The following is a 20,703-nucleotide window of genomic DNA, read 5'->3' as shown; positions in this document are numbered from 1 at the left end:
TTGTGCCGGGACGCTGTTCTTTTGGGGGCGTCCTCCAGCGGGCTTTTAAAAAAGATATTGACGTCACTCCATATAGTACTCGATTCTCGCCTATGACCAGAAACTCTTCTGTACCGTACGATATTTTTGTGTTGATTAGGATGTTCAGCCTCTGGGAGGGCCGCATGATTGACCGCAATGCGGAGGAAGCTCGGGGAATCAAGTCAATTTTCCGCGAACAATGTGCGCTTGTGCATAGTCTATCCTCCTCGGAGGAACGGTTTTCGCGATTCGCGAGAATAGAGCAACAATCGACAACGTAATTTCACTGTTTTCGTCTCTAGAGGACGAATTGCATAACGGATACATCCCCATTGCAATCTTCTTTGACATCAAATCGGCATTCCATTCAGTTTTCTATGATGCAATCCTAGCATCCGTTGCTGCTTTTGGCTTCGGGGAAAAACTTTAAGTGTGTGTATCAAGCTACATACAGGAGCGAGAACAAGCTACATACAGGAGCGAGAACTCTTCATGTGCACACCGGAAGGCCCACATTCCTACTGCGCTAAACAAAAAGGAGTGCCTCAAGGGGCCGTCTTGAGCTCTCTCCTGTTCAACCTGACACTCATCCACCTAAAGCGAGTCCTCCCGCCTGCGTGCATGTCACACTCTATGTGGACGACATCTGCATTTGGAGTGCGGCGCTATCCCGTCACACCACGCAACAAAGATTGCAGGAGGCCCTCGCGAAAATATCTGCATACCTTTCACCCTTAGGGCTGCATCTATTTTCCGAGAAAAGTGTTTCGATGGCTTTCGCTCGCAAGACTATGAATCAGTATCCATTAGTCCCCAGAGGCAGTATGCACGTACTCAAAGAATCCTCAGAATCTGATTAGATCATAATCTTTCGTGGGCTCATGAGTTTAAAAGGCTTTGTACACGAATATCTGCGATGTCAAAGATCGTCGGGTATCTAGCCGGTAGTCGATGGGGCAGCGACTGTCGTTCCATGATGGGGCAGTGACTTTCGCTCCATGACACTGCTCTGTAAAGCCTATATCGGCGGCGTACTGCGCTACAGTCTCGCTGTCCTCCAAAAACTGTCACACACAAGAAGAAAACAGCTAGATGCGGCAAGACACAATTGCCCTCGTATTTGCCTAAGACTTCACCGGGGTGTCGTCGTGCTTGGGTGCTGTTGCTGTAGCTGGCTGTCGGCCTTTGGACGTGATTAGGCTCCAAGAAACCGTGCGGATACATCTGCGACATAATGTGCATGCCAAAACCCATACAATAACGCGCATAGTAGAAAATGGCAACTGGTGGAACATTAGTCAACCATTGTATTGGTAGAACATTGAAAACATTGCGTCGTTCTATTCCTTCCCAGGCACCAAATTGAATGCCGTTCCCGCCCTGGACCCTTTCTCCATTGCATATTAGATGCAACATCTCCGGAATTGACTCTAAAGATAATATGCCTCAAAGCGGATTGTTACAGTGTAGTGAACACTCAGCCACATTATCCGGCTATACTTAGGCAGAAACCATTTTTTTACAGACGGCACATGTACGCTTGATCGCAGTTCCTTTAGGATCTTTATTTTGTCCACTGGCCAGGCGTTCTCTCATCGCCTTGAGCGGGCAACGTCATCTATGTGAGCCGAACTTCACGCAATCAAGGAAGCCATCCGGTACATTCTCCGCAAACCACAGGGGCAATGGACCATCTTCACAGATTCCAAGGCAGCCCTTTAAAGCCTACAGCGCAATGACTGCTTCAGCATTCATGAAAGCTCCTCTCGTGAAGTAACATACTTGCATCACCAAAGACAATGGGCACCAAGTGACATTTCAGTGGCTTCCAGCCTCCAGGAAACGAAAAGGCAGATGAAGCAGCTCGGAAATGCATGATATGAGAAAGGTCTTCTTCACCGAGCATGATGCCTCAGATATGACGAAGGCACTTGTTTTACGGGAGACTTGTCTGCTGTTAAGCGGTTGGGCTAGCGGTCTTCAAAGTGTAATCTTTGCTAATCCAACAAGACTGTGGCGGAAGGTGGACCCACACTGCTCCGACTGGACTGAGCAAGTAACTTTCGTGACCTTACCTTTGTCATGTCAGTGTATAGGCGTACTCTATAGTTCGGCTTCCTGCTGCTGGTATTTCTTTTTTCTTTTTTTAGCTTGGTTTTAGTTCGAGCGGAACCTTCTCCGGATATACAACTATACAGCGTTCTTGCCAGACCGAGTGGAGATACCAAGAACTAACCCATTCACTCTGCATTCTACGAACTGACTGTTTAAAAGCGCCCTGTATTTTTTAGTGAGCCTTTGTATGTCTCCCCGATTAGGTCGGGCGCACGGCAAAACGCACTGCAGGAAAGCAAAATTTACACGAGAGCCTCAAGAAAGAAAAAAAACCGTTCCCCTGGTCAGAACCGAACCCGGTCCCTCGCAATATGAATCCGACGTCTATTCGATAGCGCCATTCCGACACGGTCGATAAGGAGAGCAATTTTAAAGCGAAGCTTTCTTAGACTCACTTGGCCTTGGTCGTTAGGCGCAGGGTCTCACTGTTGGCTGGAGATTATGCAAGTGCGAACATGTAAATGATGAAAACTTCTCCACTCAATAACGGCAATCTTTTTAATACGTGTCTTAACTCGATTTAACGGTTAAGTACTACCCTCAGCGATCACTCCACTACTTTCACTCGTGCTCTGACTTTGCCACTTCGCCATTTGAATCACTCGCAAGAAAGTCTCGTGTTTCAAACGTCATCGTCGTTAGACGGAGGGGTGTTTGAATTTACTTCCCTTTCCCTTGCTCTTCATCCCTCTTTTCCATCGTGACGTGTGTCGCTTCTTTCCCAATAAGATTTTACCATTACTTATTGACGATGACGTCAGCAATGCCACCGCCCGCTATGTGGACAATATTTGTAAATGTGCTTCAGGTTTACAAACTACTCTCAGAAGCTGTATGTCAGTGGTTCTCAACCAGAAGTGTACTGTGGACCTCTTTTGGGTTTTCAAAAGTGGTGGATGACCCCACGAAGTACATTGATCTATGTCATAATGTCAAACAATTTGCACGGGGAGCTAAACAGGCTCACACATATTCAACATCCGCCTTCTGAGGATGACTTTAAGGCCGCTGCATGCCACATTGCTAAACGATTTGTTTCTGCAGTTAAATAGGCCAAACAGTTTAATGACGCCATTTGTGTTCCCGGCTTTTTTTTTTTTTTTTTGCGTAGTTTGCGTGTTGGGCAAAACGAAGGCGTTAAAAGATTGGTTACGCGAAAGCAAATAAAACGTACATGTTGTGTAGAAAAAACAAATTCTTGCCTTGGCAAGATTTGGCAATCAGGGGATAATGATGGGAGAGAGAGGGAGAGAGAGAGGGGGGGGGGGGGGGGGGGGGGGGGGGGGAGTGAGGCTTCGCGGATCCTTGAAATGCCCTCAGAGACCCCCTTGGGTCCGCGGAACCCCATTTAAGAACCATTGATATAGATATCCTCCACAAAAAAGCCTGCATCTCTACTGCCCACACTATGCACTATTTAGATGGCAGTGTATCGCAGCCCCGTCACCTGAACACTTAAACTACAGCACTCGGAACTATTTATAAAGCACACCCTTCGAGCTGCCACTTTAGGGAACCTTTGTAACTTCGCGCTGCGAAGCATGTCTAAAGACAACATTCCCATCTAATAGCCATTGCTCCGCTGCCCTGCAATCCCGCTTTCATTACCGCGTCAGTTTGAACGCATCATAAACGTCCAATCACGGGCCGTATGAATCTTGCAGTTCGTGACGTATGCGCCGGAAACAGAGGTCAGGGCCTCTTTCTCCGTCTCACTCTATTCATCCCATTTCGCCTCGCTCTCTCTCCAACGTGTCACAAGACACAAACAGAGCCGTCCATCGACTAAACAGCTGGCACGGCTCCGCGGCACACCACGCGAAGTTGAAGCCGCGGCCGTCTCGGAGACAAGCGGGCGAACTGCCGGCATCCTGTCGCGATGCCCGCCGCACAAATATTGCGACGGCCCGGGAGGGCCCCTAGTTTGCCACCGATGACAGATGACCGCGCGAAGCACAACCCGCTCGTGCGTAGCTTTCCAATCGTGTCGCTTTGCACGACCCGAGAAGACGACAGGCCGAACGCACGTTTCGCGAACGCGCGCCCCCAAAGTGCAGATTTGCTCCGTGACGACGGTGACATGATGGAGAGTGCTGGGGGATCTCGCGGTGGAAGCGCTCGACGCACCGTTCTTGTTTTTAACTTTTAGAGAGACGAAGCTCGGAGCGAGTGAGTGAAATACTTTATTAAGGACGAGAGGCCATGAGGCCCTGTGGGGAAGTGAGGATGGCGGAGGGGAAGCAGAAAGGGAGAGGTCACAATTCATCACAATTCACACAGTGTACACACTTCTAGTTGTAAGGTCCTATTCACAAGATGCACATTTCACTCTGTCAGTGGCACCAAAATGCACAGTTTGCACTGTTGACATTGGTCGTGGATGGGAATGGCCAGTCCGGGAAAGTCTGTCAGACCGCTATACCACCTTGTACAGACCGTTTTCAAGCGCGTACTGGGTAACTATTGAGGGGGAGGTAAAAGAACCGCTCACTTCGTTAGCGGCGCGTTACAGGCACCCAATTAGTCAGCAGAGAGTGCAAGCCACCCACGACAACCGCGGGGACTGCTAGGCCTATTTCCGGAGCGAGAGCGCCGCCCGCCAGCACCGCGTTTTCCCGTCTGGTGCGTGGAACGAACGAGAAGGGACGCGCGCGCTGGCGCGTCTGCGTGCTGAAATGTCGTCTGCTGCGATCACAGCCGCAGACGACGGGCGGTTTTGTTGCCCCGAGCAGACTGCCATGTTGCTCTTGGCAGCGGCGGTGGTAATTTTCTTGTGCAGCGCGAATGCTCGCTGTCGTGTCGTAATAGATTGTACCGTTGGTGAAACGGGAAAGGGGCGTGCTTTTTTTAAATGTTTCTTTTGCGAGAGAGAGTTGGGTCTCCTGTGTTTCGCGTGTTTTGTGTCTGCCGTGGCAGAATTCGTGCAGTGCTTGTAGACGCGAATGCCACACATTGCGCGCACGCTGGTCCCAGAGACGCGGTTTTCGCCTCGCTCGTAAAAAAGAAGCGACGACGTCCGTAGAAAATGGTGTGGGAGCCGTCGGCCAACTACGAGACTGAGGAAATTACCGCATTATAAGGCGGGGTACGCTGACTTTTAAGTGAGATGGTGATTAGCGCTTATGTTGTCTCTTGGGGCTTAGCTGCAATGCTAACGAAACCATACCGTGGTTAATGTAAATAGTTATTTAAGTGTGCAGCATGGTTTCAATTTCGTATTTTCAAAGATTCAAAGATTTTATTTCCTCAGAAGTACGAGGAGGCAGGCTGGGACTAAAGGCTACAAATTCTTACAGAGGCCCCAGCCCCCTCTGGTACAGTACAATGATGAAGCAAGATCAAACAAGTTTTGAAATTCTAATGTTTGAGTTATAAAACTACAAGCAACATGTAGAGCAGAAGACATTAAAGAACAATATGGGAAAGGTACAGTAAAGTACTTTAGAGTACAAAAGAGTAAAGTAAAACAAATTGCAAGCGGACAATCAGGGTAGAGCTATGATTGAGTTTTAAAGATAGGCACAACTACAAAACCTGCGCATTAAACAAGTCTAAACACCATCCACAGTTCTAGCCATTGAAGCAGATATACTGATTTAAGAGGTATTCTTTCGCCTGTGTTTTAAATATGTTTCTACAGTCGAACACGGATATATCGAACACGGGTATATCGAATTATTGTCTATATCGAACTCGTAAATTATCCCCTTGAAAATTCTGTGTAAAAGTATAGGAATTCGTACGTTTATATCGAACCGTATTTTTTCCGACATTGGGTATATCGAACGCCGCGTGAGCTGGAAGGTGCTCTTTGGCGGTCGCTGCACTCCCGATTGAGGTTGAGGAGGATGTCGAGGAATGCGCGGGCATGGCGAAGAATGGCTCGCGGAACTAATCCCCCCCTACCGAAACGAATTTGCGCTTGCCCAGTCGGGCCCCGCTACCGGCCACCGTAGTGTTAGCGGACGGAGCCCGGTATGCTAAATCTCTCTAGGCACACAAGCCCGAACGCTCGCAAAATATGACAGTGCGAGGTAGGGATGCCCCGACTGCGCACGTTCTTTTTTTTTTTTTTCGGCTGCGTACGTTCCCTGGCTTGCCAAAAAAGTTTTTTTTTCTCTCTCTCTGGGTCTGTCTTCCCCCGATATCGTCTCGAGAAAGGGAAGAGGGAACGAAGGCGCTGACGGGCTCCTCCTTCTTTTGCATTGTGCTGCTGTTGCTGCTGTTTGGGTAGTTGTCCCGCCCCTTTCGGAAATCACTGTTTCTCTCGGAGATGACCATCGCGAGCGCTTTGTTGGAGTCCGTTCAGAGAGCCTTGTAATTGTTACCTTCAAAGTTCTTGTGGTACGTGCGCGCTGTTCTTCTTTTGCGTGCGTGTTGTGCATGGTGTGCGAAGGCGCACCGTACTGCTGGAATTTTCTAGTTGTGCAGCCTCGAGAAGATCGAGACCAGCGTCTTTAATTCCATTTCCAGGACGAAGAAGCAGGCCAAGTTCAGCGATTTTTTTTTTTCACGGAATTAAAACATCCTGTTGCGTCATGAGTGCGGGATTAGTTGTTATTCTTGAATGTGGCGATCGGTAAGTGATCGTCCGCCATAGGTGAGGTGTCAGAGCCCATATTTTTTATATCGAATTTTTCATATATCGAACTATTTCGCGATCCCCTTGGGGTTCTATATATCCGTGTTCGACTGTATTCTTGAATGTGGCGATCGGTAAGTGATCGTCCGCCATAGGTGAGGTGTCAAGCCCATATTTTTTATATCGAATTTTTCATATATCGAACTATTTCGCGATCCCCTTGGAGTTCGATATATCCGTGTTCGACTGTACTGCATTTAAAATCAATGAAGTCTCCAACTCTGTTGAGTATATCGCTGCATTGAAACCGAAAAGACTGCCTGCCATAGTTTGTTCGCAATTTCGGTGTATGTATTTTGGCACACCTAAAAGAGTATATACTGCTATTGTAGTCATGTCTGCAATGGAGATTTTCTTTCTGTATAACTTGTAGAAGCTTCATATAATAAATTTGGTCAGCCTTAAGCATACCGTACTGAACAAATAGTGGACCCGTTCTAAGTCGGCAGAGTGCCCGTGAAAATTGGCAAATAGACGGAGAACTCTTTGTGTAAGACGATCAGCCATTTGTAATTTGTTTTGTTTGTTGTTCCCCACGCTAATATTCCGTAGAAAGACTAGAATACACAAGAGCTGTTTTCAACCAAAGCGTTAGTAAATCTCTCAATCGGTTGAGAACGCCAATATTTTTTGAAATTTCATTGCCTAAGTGTTCTATATGAGGATGCCAAAATAATTCTTCACGAAATCATACTCCTAAGTACTTCTGGTCTTTCACTTAACTGATCTTATTGCCCCGATATTCAAAATGAATTCCTTGATCTATCTTCGTAATATTTGGTATAAAAATAATATAGATAGTCTTCGATGCGTTTAGCTGTAAGTTATTATCGTGCGACAAATTTGACAACATTTATAAATGTCTATTTACTTCATACTGGAGTTCTCCTATACTGCTGCCGGAGAAAAATATGTTCGTGTCATCTGCATACATGGCTATCTGGGATGTAGAAGGTATTTTTGGAATATCATTCACATAACAACGGTCTCAGCTTTGATCCCTGTGGAATACCCTGTTCTATTTCCAATAACTCCGATGAAAGACCATTACAATCAACCAATTGCTCCCTATTACTCAAATAGCTCCTTCAAAGGTCAGCCGCTACTCCGCGTATTCCATTTTTTTTTTTAGTTTTCTTAGCAATATTTTATGATTGATGGAGTCAAATGCTTTTTGTAGGCCCAAGAATAACCCGAGTGTAAATTTCTTTCCCTCTATATTTTTTATTGTGCTGTCCTTAATATTAAGTCGAGCTTGCTGTGTTGGCTTGTTTTTTTGAAAGCCGTACTGATACGGTGAAATGATCTTGTGTTTGTTGAAGAAGTTTGTTAGTCTATTATGTATTACATGTTCAAATATTTCTGAAAAGACGGTCAACACAGAGATTGGCCTTAACTGGACAACTTATCAGCGCCTCCACCTTTGTGAATTGGCCTAACTCGCGCTGCTTTCAATTTTTGAGGAAAAACTCCATTAGATAATGTCAAATTAATAATAAAAGCTAAAACTTCACTAATTTCAGTGGCTATGTGTTTAACAGGAAGCGGTGCAATACCATCGATGCCAGATGCGACGTTGTTTTTAAGTTTAAGAATAAAAGTTTGAACCTCGCTCGCTTTTGTCGGACTTTGGAGTTCGGAAGTTGTGGCTGTTCCAGTATAGCGCTACTTTTATCTTCATCGACCTCCGAAATGTAAGCCCCTGCTTTGATGAAATGCCTATTCATTGCGATTGCCATTTCGGCTGATTCTACCCGTCTACCGTTCAAGCGAGCAACATGCGAATGCGTGCTCTTCTTGTCCCCTATCTTTTTTAAATCGTTACGTATATCCTCGAAGAGGCGTTCATAGTATCTGAGCCTGGAACTTTTAAGGTCGCTCTGCAGTTTGTTTCTATATTTCTTGAATTCTAGAAGCAGGTTAGGGTCACGGGTTTGCACAGGGTCATAGAAGCGGGTTCGCACAGGGTTAGGGAGGCGACAGCTCTCTGTGGCATGTGTTTGGGGTTTCGCTAAAGACAACGGAACTTCCACTTCGAACCGATACTTTGCGATAATGTGACGCCCTTTGGCATGCAAGAGTTTGTGCGTCAGTTCCGCGATCGAATAAGACCGCACACTACTACTGCACCACTATCACCAAAAAAGGCCCGAAAGCTAAGAAACTCCGTTATATATCTGATTTATTTATAATTAGGAACACGAACATTTATTTATTTATTTATTTATTTATTTATTTATTTATTTATTTATTTATTTATTTATTAGCATCCTCAGGGCCAATTGGCATTGTTGAGGGGAGGGGTTAACATCATGCGTACAACAACACAAAAGCAGCAAAGGTAATACACGAAAAGCATACATCTTTACACAAAATTAGGCAAAATAATAATAAAACGCAGCAAGACACATAACTACACACAAAAAGGCATGATTTATAGACTGTTGACTATGGCATTTTTGAAAAGCGTATGGTTAAAAATGGTTGCTGTTGGTGAGGGGAGGCATTCCAATGATATCCGGGGAATATACGACTGCTAAAATGCGTGCGTTCGTTCGGTTCGATGTTTTGCGGCTTTGTGCGCATGATCAAGGCGAAAAGAAACGTACAACGGAGGCAAAATGAGTTCATCGTGCACGTGTTGGTGATGACATATTTTGTGGAACAAACAAGTCGGAAAATTTTACGTCGAACAGCTAAGGATTGAATTTTAAGTGAAGATTTCATTGCAGTTACGCTGGCGGTTAGGTTAAAGTTGGACAAAATGAAACGTGCAGAATTGTTTCGAACCATTTCCAGTGTGTTAATGAGATTGTGAAAGAAATTATCCCAAACTGAACAGGCGTATTCTAATTGAGACTGGATAAGCGTTTTGTACAACAGTAGCTTACGGGATGCTGGTGCCTTGGGAAAATTTCGTCTGAGGTAACCGAGCATGTGATTCACATTGCTAATAATATATTCTAATGAAAGGGGCCAATAGGTGTTGACATCGGGAGTAGGAGCAGGAGGAATAAATTTATTTATTAAAGTTAATAATGGTTGTCTTCTTCTTGAGGAACAAAGGTGCCCATGCATATTCCAGGGCCCCTGTAGCTCCGCCCGCGCTCTTGGCCCGTCCTGCCAGTGGCCTCTTATCTTGCGGGCCCGAGCTGAGCAGCGCAACATTCCACTGCTCAAAAGTCCGGTTGGGTATTCGGGTAATGTTCAGGATGTCAGGGCCGGTCCACGAGGATTTCTGAGAGTCGGGTATCATCCGCTGAACGTGGCTTCTGAAATTAATTATACAGTTGAACCTCGTTATAACGAACACAGATATGGCGAATTATCGACGATAGAGAACTAAATACCAACTTTGGTTGGTTAGGCTTTGTTTCAATGACACTTTATATTCCATAAGGAAACCGTGAAAGCCGAGCGTGATATCGGATATAACGAAGAAATATTTGACAAGGAGGCCAGAAGCTGCTTGAAAAAAAATGGTCGTCCGAAACTGCAGTAGTGTAAAGGCCCTTTTGCCCTTTTGTTCGTGGACACTGTGGAAAGCTTCATCCTGCTTAGGGCAGTGATTAGCCACATCCTTCATCAAATAAATAAGGACGCAGGCCAGTGTTGTCGGGTGAACTTCGTTCTGTTGTAATTTCACGTACTCATGTTCAACTTCATTGAGGTTGAAATGGAACAAGGGGAAGGATTCGAAGCCTAGAACAGTGGATTTTTGCATCACGTATTTTTGCGCGAGCTAGGTTTTCTGTTTGTTAGAGCCGATGTTTACCTCAGCTGTTACAACGAATATCGGATATAACGAACTAATTTGCTGTCTTGATACTATTTCGTTATAACGGGGTTCTATAGTGAAGTCTGAGAGAGGTCTTTGCAACTTGGTCTCATCCCCATTGCAGTGGCCCTGGCTTGTTTGTTTTTTTCTCCGCTGTGAGCGCTACCGGAATGCACCTGATCTCACCCCGTTTGTGCGCCTGGTTTCTTTTTCGTGGTTCGGATACGCACTGGCCACTAGTCAAGAATAATTTAATTAATCCATCCCGACTACCATTCATATTTCTTAAGTTTCAAAAACACTGGCTTTACTCAACAAGGTAAAGCCAGTGGTCGATCGCTTCATTGTGGTCACTGGCTTTATAAAGTCATTGGATTTACTAAAACACTGGCTTTACTCAACAAGGTAAAGCCAGTGATCACTGGCTTTATTGTGGTAACTGGCTTTATAAAGTCACTGGCTTTACTCCGACACTGGCTTTACTCAGCATTCCGCTAATCGAGCGCAAGGCGGATTCAGCTGTCCAAACATTATTTCTGATTCTCCACAGGAGATTTTAGGCCTACGGCTGAGCTTATTAAGTGCAGTTGCTGGCCCATTGTTTACTTTTGCAAAACAAAGGGAACAATACAATGGCGCCTGCTAAACTCAACTGTCGTGGATATTGACCAGCCATACTCGTTACTTTCCCCCCTGAATCCTCGTAAATACCTTGTATAGACTGGCCTGAATATACTGAGCCAAGGGTCCGTCTCGCTCTTGTGGGATTCCTAGGCCTTGGATACAACGAACCAACCTGCTAAAGCGATAATGCATGGTCGAGAGGGTGCGCTGCTTGCATATGGGCTTAGCATGTATCACAGCAGTAGTGATAGTGTCTGCTGCATTACTCCCTGAGACATGGGAAAGTTTATGGTATACAGGCTTCACGTGCGTGGAAAGTACCATGACCAGGGGTGTAGCCTGGGGGTGGTGTTTCGGTGTCGGAACAGCCATCCCCCCCCCCCGAAATTTTCGGAGTGCCCCTCTGTCCCATCCTCAACTCGGCATTTTTTAAAGCGAAGCAGTATATCTCTACCAGCCAAGAGTTTTACCGCGACCGTCGGCGTCAACAGAAAACTCCCGCGAACAAATAACAGAGATTACTGGCACCACCAGCAATCCAACCTCGACCCGAATAGAGTAATGGAGCGACAGCCTGTCGTCTTAATGACTAAGTCAGGAGACAGGGGAGACAGACGGTGCACTCAACGAGCACAACGGCGGGTCTGCCATCTGCACTCATTCAGAGACCTCGAGTAAAGCGAAAACCGCATTACGTGTGATAACGGCGGTAAGTGGTTGGGATTAGCGATGAACGGAACAGCGTGTGGGGAGGGGGAGGGTGCTCTTTGGGGGCGACGCATGAAACAAGAGTGAGGGGGAGGCAGTGAGACAGGCGATGTCATTTCCGCGCGTGCCGCCTTCCTCCTCAACCTTCACCAGGCGCTCCTCTCCGTTTTCTTTCTGCCGCCGCTGCTGCGTTCATCCATCTCTGGTTTTTACTCCTTGTGGGACCCTGTGTGTGAATTCAAGTGACGTCGCATGGGTAACCGTTGTGGGTGTCGTTTACAGCTTCGCACTCCAACCACATTCACAGCGTGAATTGGAGCCACTTTTTTGCCGTCCGCACTTTTCACGCTCAGATCGGTGTATTAATACGCGCAAAACAAAAATATGAAAATTAGATAAGGCAGTAAAATTGTTTGCCTGCAGAATCTCTTTTAGTTTTCTTTTAGGGTTTCTTTTTGTTCCGGGGGCGTATAACGACCCCCGAAAAATATTTCTGGCTACACCACTGACCATGAGGGTTAGAAGCACGCGAGTATAGAAGGTATGTCGGCTACGTACACGTGGATAGGGCCTTATATGGGCTACGGGAATGTTGATATTTCATTCCAAGATAGATACAAGCGCGGCGCATCCGGTGCGATGCAAAAACGTGCAGATATGCCGCGCCTCGCCCATTTAAACCTCCCTAAAAGATGAGAAAGCGCTCGTATTCACGAAAACAGTGTCCACAAACGAGCCAAGATCACATTTAACGATAACATAAATCCCTGTCCTTGGAAAAAACATTGTCATTCCAGGGGCTCGAACCCGAGGCGTTCGTTTCAAAACACACGATTCTACCCTTAGTCTATACAAGTTGCATGCAAGAACACAAAAAGTGCTGCAAGCGAAGCGGTAGATGACACTGGGAGCGTACAGAAAATCCACAAGTGAACGGAATTTCGTATACCGGAAGACGTGCAGATTCGTGACCGTCACAAACTTGCGAACATGGACAAATCGGTACCAGTAGGACTGAGATGAGATGGGTATATAAGACGGACGCGCGGACAGGTGTTTTCCCGTCAAAGGAACACTGAACGTGGGGTACGCCGGTGTGCGTCTGTAGTACCGATCATATGTGATACTTACCCGAACGCGGAAGAACTGATTTTAGCGAAGGCTAATCTCCGTTTCGAAGGTAACATACTTTCTAGTTTTTGGCTCAATTTTACCTCTCCGGTTCAACGCACCGGGTAGGCTTCTGGAGCAAAATGCAGAGTAAGTGTAAATTACTGTAAGCAAATCAAGTAAGTCATGAAATTTAGGGAATGCGTAAATTAAGTTCAGCAAGATTTGTTGACGGGCTAGTTGGTGTGGTACTTGCTCTGCTACTTGGTCTGACACGCTTTTGAAGCGTAAATTACTAAGCTTTGATAAATCCCCTTTAATCTGCCCTTTTGACATTTATGTACCTTTGCCTTTATTAACCTTTACTTAACAACCTGTATTTTTATTTGAATATCTCCTAATCGAATATTTCAGCGAAAATACGCTCACAGCGATGATCCAACAAAACCTCTTGTTATCCCCAGAGGAAGGATAGAGGAAAGAGGACGTCTCGTGTTTTGAGTGTTGAAAAAGGCTTTAAAGCATGTCGTAAGAGGATCTAGCTGATTTACGTTTACTTTTTAATCTGTAGTCAACAACTGCAGTGATTGCATGATTGCCGACTGATACTCCCAGATAATAAAAGGCCGTTTCTAAAGTGCTGTCCGACGGTATTATAAGCACTCCACTATGTCGACGTCCACCAGCGTTTTGTAACAAAATTGTCGCGTCTGGCACTCCATCATCGTAGATAACGTAAAGCTAGGCAACCTAACCTAAACATAGCATAATACGACCTAACGCCCAAAAAGAAATCATTAAAGCACCAAAACTAACCTAAGCCATAAAAGTTATAGTTAAATTAAAATATGAAAAAAAAAACAGAGGCAAGAGTCACCCACTCTCGAACCACCGACATTGGGATCGAAAAGCTAAGACGGATCCTCCACACTACAACGACAGACGGTTGGCCCGTGCTAGCCTAGTCATTCGAATGTCGCCGGACGGCACTCCAGAAACTGTAAAAAATTACGGTAGACGTGGTGACGTTCGGGCCAATTAAAAGATTACAGAAACTGAAGCGTGTATGGTGTGCTTGAGGACGGCCTGAGCCACGCCTTCGTATTTCAAGTGCTTCGGCAGCCACAAGACCAGATGCCCGCCATTCCGTGTTTACACTAGCCTCCTTTCCCTCGCACTTCCAGATTTCTTCGGCCTCTTTCGATTCCTACGGCACATACAAGAGGATAAAACAAGACCGACTCGAAAGAAAAGGCGAGATGGATTGACCGACAGTTCTCGGCACGCTGCAGTGACAGCGACATCAACTAGGGGACAAGAGCTGCGTTCAGCGGCGGCCGGAGACAGGGGCGACCTTTATTGAGAACGGCAACACAAAGCGACGCCGCCCCAGCACAGTGCGTGGAACAAGAAGGAGGGATTGCACTAAGCATCCGAAGTGCTTCTTCCTGCAATGGAGAGGCAGCCAATGCGTCCGCAAGGCTTGCTAACCGGCGACAACGACAATCCAAGATGCCTCGCTTGAATTCCGTACAAAGAACTGAACAAACTGCGCGGTACGGAAAAAAGTAAAATTTACAGCCTCTTTTAAGAGAAACAAATCCCGGGCCATCTCCCCTAATGCGAAACTTGGGGAGGGACGAATCATGCAGTGTAGAAGTGTATTCTTGGCGCTTTGGGGTTTTTACCATCGGAGATAAATAGTTGGGGAGTAGAGGTATACAGCTTTGCTGTAAAAGTCTCTTGTCTTTGAAGCACGAAGCTCTCTAGCGCGAGGTGTAAGCGGGTGTCCCCGGGTTTTTTTTTTTTTTAGTACGCGTTACGAAACACTCCGGCGTGAGGCGCAAACGAGTGTCCCGGTGTTTTATTACCGTGACCTCATGATACGACTATTACGACGACGACAGGAGACGCCAACAGCCCCAGCCCCTAAGGGGCTTCGTCCCTAAACAATATGGTTAAAACGCGAAGCCTCATCCTATGCGACCTGAGTGAAAGTCGGTCCACAATCTAAACTGCTTCGACCGTATAGGAATCGCGCAATCGGCTATAGACGTCGGCTTAACGATGCGATGGACCGACGTTCGATTCCGACCACGCGAAACCTTTTTTTATAACAGTTTAACCTTGTAGTTCCGCCATCCAGCGTTAGGAGAAAAAAATACCGAGAAATAAGACCGAGCGCAAGTGAGCTTGTACCTCGTGAGGAGCGCCCAACGTCGTCCAGGCTTGTGCGTGGGCTTGCGCCACGAGCTCACAAAAGATACCAAGTAAAAAAACCAAGCGCACTTGAGCGTGCGCCTCGGGAGGAGCGCCCGGCGTCGGCCAGCTCGACCATCGAAAACACACTGCCCAGCGTTCATGGGTGATCTCTCGCTTGCTGTTCTCCTCGCCAATTCAGGTGCGTTCACGCTTGAAGTGGGGAGCACAGACGTCGCGAGTTCGCGAAGCCGGTTGCCGCGTGTTCTAGCGCGTGCTAAGGCAGTCCACGTTGAGAAAGATGTCAAAGGCTGCTGGCAAAACGATCCGGGGCTGCCACTCATGGAGAACTTCCAGTGCCAACTTACGAAATCCATGTGACGTGCTGCAGCCGGGTCTCCGACGAAGGGACAGGGGACGCCGGCTCTGCTGTTTCTCCAGCCTTGCACTACTAGTGCAAGCCGCGCCATTTTTTTTTCTTTTGGGGTGCTTGATTAGCCTTTGTGGAATCCCATCATCATCATCATGGGCACCCTCCATGTGTAAAGTGGCTTTTCTGCAGCGCATCTTCGTCGTGTATGGCTTGGAGGAGGAGGAGGAATAAACTTTATTTAGGCTAGCCTTAGGTGCTGATGTCTGGACACCCGCCTGGTGGGGGTTTTCCCCTAGTCCGGGATACCCTGGCCTCATCTTGAAAAAAAAAATCACTGCCATTCCATTCTGCGAAAGTGGTTAACAAGCGGAGCTGTTTGAGGGTATATAGTTGAATAAACCGTGGTGTCCCGCCGAGGAAGCGTTCAACGAGACTGTAGCCAAGCCGACTCATTGCGTTTTCTGCCTCGCAGTATTCGGTGCCACGACGGGTATCGCGCTTAAGCATGGCGTCCGCGGCCCGATCGTCGTCGGTGGTCTCCTTCTGACACATTCACGGGGATTCAGCATTCTTTCTCCTTTGTGAGTAGGCTTAGGTGTGCAACGCCCAATGTGGGAATACCAGCTGGCAAAGGCCGGGGTCACGCCGATCTCCTTAAAGTCGGCTTCAGCTTTGAACACAAGAGGAGTGCCGGTAAGACACGTGTCAAGGGCTTCAATATACGGCATCTCATGTCAAAGTATGAGAGAGAAAGTGGTTATTGAGCAAATGGCGAAGTTTTGCCTCTAGCACAGGTTTCGCCGGGGGTATACGGGGGAGGGGCAATCAAATAACTGGCTACATACTCTAATCGCTAATGAAGAAAAGCACAGGCTTTTTAAAGTTGGCTACGGACATAAGTATGAAGCGCCAGAGGAGAACGCGTGGCTTAATGGAGATGGTGTGCTGAAGTGAGGAGGAGGAGGAGACCAGCCATGACGGCAAGAACACCGGGGCAAGGCAACATTCGATACGTGGTCGTCTTTATAGCCGAGGACCAGGGCGCAGTGCGCCGCATCCCACTCCTTCCTCCCCTTGTAGCACTTCTACCCCTGGAAGAGCGACCATAAACGCCGTGAGAGACAAAGAGAGAAAACGCTTATTGAACTGTAAAGGTAGGTGTTGATCCTTCTTTCATGAAGCCGTGTGTTGACCGCGCCGCCGTAGCCCGGGTTACAAGGAGTGCTTGGCTCCTCCAGGTAGACCGCTGATCAACAGTATCTAGAGTCCCACTGCTCAAGGGAAAGGGGATTTAGAAGGGGTGCGAGGTTGGTGTTTTCCTTGAAGTCCACAATGATGCGGCGGAACGTGCCTAACTGATTATAGAATTCGCATTCCCCTTAGTGTGTCGGGAACAATAAATGCATTATCACGGGAAATTACTCCCCAGTGATGTGTGAAATTCGTCACAGTGATGTGCGGGGTCTGTGAGTGACTGCCTCGTACCGGGTAAGTTGCTGATAGGTAAGGAGGAAGTGTTGGGGGCTGCCGGAAAATGAGTTGCTCGGCGGGCCGGATCTCGAGCCTGTTTACAAGCCTGTTTACGGGCCTGTTTACACGTTCAAGTACTCTTTTTTTGTACGAACCGTTGACGACTGGAATTCGCTGCCTTCCGACTGCGTGCATGCTACGACGTCTTCTAGTTTTGACCTCTGTGTTAAGAACCTGATGTAACCTCCTCCTGCTAGGATGGTGAAAAACAGTCCGCAGTATTTCCTTAAGTAAATAAAAATAAATAAAATTGTTACCCGTCAAGTAGGACTGGGCAGGGGTCTTGTACACGATGTTGGCGCGGTGTTGTTGGTGATGTGTCTAGCACACCGATAGCGTCGTGGGAGCCACCCGTCCTCATTGGAAACTCGGGAAAGCTGTTTGGGAGTCTTTGCTTATACAGTCCTTGCAGAGTATTGGGTGATCGAGGCCGCTGCTCCTTGACCGGTGCACTAACGATGAACTGCGGGAGGAAAGCGATTAGTTACAGCGCCCTTGCCTCCGCGGATGGAGAGGATGATCTTCATGAACCCTGGCCCGAAAAGGGTCATAGGCTGTGGGCTTGGGACATCGACTCGCTGAATTGGCATGAGGCAAGGCTGGGGCTGCCGGACACTGCCCACGTAGCAGCCTCCACGGTCGCTTTGAGACTGAGACGTTGCGGAGCTGGAGGCCCGGTTGGCGATGAACACTTCTGCCTCTTCTTGCAGCAATACAACATTCAAATACAATACAGCAATACAATTCGACATTATTCCTATTCACTTAGCTTTCAATATGCACCGTCTTTTAAGCCTGAGCTCTTCGTTGATTTTATCTCGTGATCACGAATGCGACCACGCCCACAAATTGTTCTTAAAGCGAAGCTTTCTGTTCGCTTCTGATGGCGGTCGATGTAGCGCGACCTTACACAACCAACCTTACACAATGGGTTTTACAAAAACGATGAGGATGATAAGCGAAGGCACATCAAGCGCTTCAAGAAAGAGAGTTGTAGTATACGGTTTTCAGCCCTACGCAAAGTGTTACCGCACGCTATTTGCTTGCGCTGGTTGCACTGCGCATGCGCAGTACGCGAAGTTGGTTTTGCGTTTAGCGCCCGTAAAACGAACGCACGGCCCTTGCGTGTCCCTGTGTTTACAACATGGCGGCGGGTAGAGAGGAGCACCTCAACATTTTCGTTCCTCTGTGTGCTGTAATTTGCATCTTATAGAACACATTTTCTGCTCCTGTTTTTTTAAATAGCTCCCGTGGTTTGCACGTCGCTATCGCGGTGAGCGAAACTAACGTGACATCGCTGACTGCCCGAACAAAGCTCCTGCAAGCCGGCGTCCGGTGCTGTGTGTGTGTGCTTTTGACGCGTATTCCTCGCGCTGAAAGGCGACCGTGTGATCCTGCGGGTGGACTGTGCTTGCTATGTTCAGAATTAGGTATCACTATGGCGACGACACAACCCAGTGTGTGCGTTTAAAAACCTTCTCGGCTCGCGCCAGAGTGAAGGGACTTCCTGACCGGCCCAAGCAAATCGCGTGAAGTGAGTGCGATGCTTACGCTGGCCTTTGTATAGAGAGGGGTATTTTACCGGGATCGTTACTGTCATCATCATCGTCATGATGATGGCAACGTCGGTGACGACTGGGCTGTTGAATGTGCGAGTGCACATACAAACGCGCGTGCGGATAGATCTTAGCCTGCATCCAGGTGCTATTATATTTCTTTATAAAAATGGAGCCGCCATCCTGTCCACTAGATTCAACTGGACGGCCACCGAAGCTGTCGGGAATAGCACGGTTTAGTAACTACACACCAAGTACCGATAAACAACGCTGTAGGGGCCATGAAGACAAAATGCAAGTTTTGTTTATTCGAATGAGTGCCTCTTTAGAATAGCACTTACATCGTTTTTACCCCATAATTCACACACATAAGCTGTTTAATTGGAAAAACAGAGAATAGACAAGCGATACCCTTGCTAATTTTCGTGCTGAACTTATGGCGTATTATGGCAGCTCATTGCGATTGGCCAAGGCCGGCAAAATCCAGCGTAATTTAACGGCGATTATAAGCCTGCATAACTAGCTATTTGCGCTTAAATTTAGTGCACATCTTCTTTATAGCAAAAAGAATGGTTGGATAAACAATGGAAGTTACGAGCTAACATGTGAACATGGAAGCAGTTAGTCCATAAAGCACGCACTGTGCTGTCCATATAGCTACACATCCGTGGGGCGCGTCGGGCCTTTCGGACACGACTGTCCAACTGGCATACGCGACACCGCCACTAACGTGACCCTGTTTATGGAGCATACCCGAGATTTAACGACGATTACTATCAACCATAACCAAAGTCAGGTACAAATTCGGCAAGAAACTGAGCAAGTGGGGACAGCGGTCGCGGAGCAGTATGGTGGCGCCACCCATGAAGACGGACAGTAAGCAAAAGACAACAAAAAACACTTTCGCAGGAGCCTTAGTCAACATATGAACTTTCGTTTCAGGCACCTTCCCTGAACACGTCGTCTTCGCTGACGCCACGAAAGACACGGTTTAGCGGGAGATTTAAAATTTCGGCTTAATTACAATGTTCAATTTCTGTTCAAGTTCTGGGGTACTGTAAAACACCAAATCTTTCGAATAAATCAAGCTTGTATTTTGTTTTCATGGCCCCTTTAAGCAGCGTGACAAGAGCCTTTGGAACTAAACCTTAACGCTTTGTTTTAGTTTGTAAAAGTTACCTGGTGTGGCAGACGATGACCGCCGCGACCAGACTACTCGTGATATTCCGAGCCGCTCGTTCTACACCCTCCGTCTCCCGTCTTATTCTTCGTACTACGCCTTCGACTCCGCCGCCGGAAAAGGGCTTCCAGTTTATCGGAGGATGGCTGTTCACGTGTTTGTGGCGCGGCCCTGGAACTTACGTGTTTTAGATGTTCGCGTGGTGCTCTCCTGGCAGGCCAGTAGGGAAGCGCCCTCTTTTACCTTGAGCGGCACGAGAGTGGCTGTGTCGCGTTCATTTCTTTTCTTGTTTTTTTTTTTTTTTTTGCTTTCCGTAGTACCTGAGCGGATGTCTCGAAGATTTGCACTTGGGCTAGTTGGTTCCGTCGCAAATAGAAGCGCCCGTGTTTCTGATTTCCTGTCTTCGCTCTCGTCTACACGCTGTGTTTCGCCTAGAAAAGCGGCTGTGTCGCGTTCGTACTCTTCCTTCGGCTCACCTCCACCTCATTTCTACAACGACCTCGCTCATGCGCGCGGACCACACGAAAAGCCCGACCAACGAGAGCCTTATGTAAGACTTCGCTGTGAAATGTGCTACACGCGCACTGCCGCTCATTTCGACCGCATAGCACCCAGCCCTACCTCCCGCGGGCCTAAGGTCAAACCGGCCGCCCATGATTGAGGCAAAGCCCAGCCGCAGTCATCGCTTCTGCGGAGCCGCGCGGCAGCCATCGTAGCCAAACCCCGAGGCTAGGCGCGACCGTCCGCAAACAAACGTCCCCCGCTGTGACACGCGCCCGCAAGCGCGCTCTTGACAGTGTCAAGCACGAAGACAAGCCGAAGCCCAAGCCGCAGGACGCGGGGCGGCCACATATGAAGCGGTGCGAC

Source organism: Haemaphysalis longicornis, unplaced genomic scaffold (genome assembly GCF_048455015.1).
Source record: "Haemaphysalis longicornis isolate Haplotype H1 unplaced genomic scaffold, Haemaphysalis longicornis Haplotype H1 scaffold_12, whole genome shotgun sequence".
Taxonomy (NCBI): Eukaryota; Metazoa; Arthropoda; class Arachnida; order Ixodida; family Ixodidae; genus Haemaphysalis; species Haemaphysalis longicornis.
Note: the sequence above shows the minus strand (reverse complement) of the source record.